Source organism: Mus caroli, chromosome 10 (assembly GCF_900094665.2).
Source record: "Mus caroli chromosome 10, CAROLI_EIJ_v1.1, whole genome shotgun sequence".
In the NCBI taxonomy this organism is placed as follows: Eukaryota; Metazoa; Chordata; class Mammalia; order Rodentia; family Muridae; genus Mus; species Mus caroli.
In genome coordinates this window covers 114,784,853-114,786,535 of record NC_034579.1, presented here as the reverse complement: position 1 = coordinate 114,786,535, position 1,683 = coordinate 114,784,853, and positions in this window count along the sequence as shown.

Genomic DNA, 1,683 nt, shown 5'->3' with positions numbered 1-1,683 from the left:
ACAGGGTTTCTCTGTGTAGCCCTGGCTGTCCTGGAACTCACTCTGTAGACCAGGCTGGCCTTGAACTCAGAAATCCGCCTGCCTCTGCCTCCCAAGGGCTGGGATTAAAGGCATGTGCCACCACTGCCCGGCAACACTTCTTAATATGGAGGCTTTTAAAAGTGATTGGCTCACTTCTAGTTGGTTCTGTACACTGTGAAGCTGGCATTCTCTGGAGAAATGTGACTATGCTGGCCTGGAATGTGTAGCTTAAGAACCAAAGCCATCCTGAGCTATCAGGAGTCCTTGCGAAAACAACCGTTTGCTTTTAACCTCTGAATGCTGCGTAACTTTCTGCTTCTTCTGCTTTGGGTTTTTGTTTGTTTGTTTGTTTGTTTTGTTGCTTATTTGCTTGCTTGTTTGTTTTTGAGACAGGATTTGAGGGGGGTGGGGCTGTTTTATGTTTCTGGTGCTTTGGTTGGTTAGTTTGGGGTTAGAGTCTTTCCCAGACCACTTTTAAACTCCTGCTTCAACCTCTCAAATGCTAAGATCACATATGTGCACGAACACAACTAATTTTCTCACACAACTAATCTTCTCACAATACCGGGTGAACCCCACATAATGTATTTAAAAATCTTTAGCTTTCACCACCTATTAAGAATGATATAATACTTGAAGCCTGCAGGGACAATCTGTCACTTTCCTCTAGCGGACCTACCCGATGTCCCCACCAATGTGTTTGTCAAAATGTTGATTTATGGCTTTCTTTGCTCTTTGCCTGTAAAAGTTCACGTCATCTCTTCTACAGTAGAACATGTCACTATGTTCCCAAGCCGTGGTAACTCATATTTGACTCAAAATAAGCAGTGTTCTTACTTCTTTTAAGACAGAGTTGTTATTACATGTTAGCTAAGTGAAGCTGGGAATGTTTCTAGTTTTGACTTTCTCATCATCACTGCTGGGTCTGTGTCTCATGAGCCTACGTAGTATGTAGATCACTGTAAGACCTGGACCATCAAGCAACCTGGACCACACTTGTTTTATCCCAAGTCAGAGAAGTCTAAAATGTTAGTGGTCCAGAATGGGATGTACAGCAGACACAAGTTTCCTAATGAATAATTGCTGGCACATCCTTAAAAAGGGGTTCCTAAGAATTGGGTCTATAAAAGTCCAAGAAAAAATTAGCTGTCTGCTCACATACACTTCAAATACACTTCTTCGTGGAAATTTGACTTTGTGTGTATAATGACTTCAAGTTTTAGACCACTATTACCAAGGCAGGACTTCTTACAGAGTATTCTGTTTAGTATGCACACATAGAGATATTTCTCTGACTGGATTTGACCAAGTCATTGAAAGTTAAAACAGGTCCAAAGGGGGGATTTCTCAAGTACTTATTATAAAAATATGATGTGTGAAACTTTAGGAGACAAATGGGTTTTACTGCTTCCGTAAACAACTGATTCAGAACTCTTTTTAATACTTTTGGTTATCGCTTAGGCTTCGAGAAACATTTCCAGGAGCAATAAGGATAGAGGCTACTCTCTCCATATTTGAAAGTTGCCTATTTTTTTTTTCACAAAAAAGCAGCTTTAATTCAAAACATAAATTCTTTATCTACAGAAAGTAGAGATGTAATTACACATCAGGTGGACTTGTTTGTAGGTTTTCTCTCCCAGCTTTGTTCTCAGCCCTGCCACT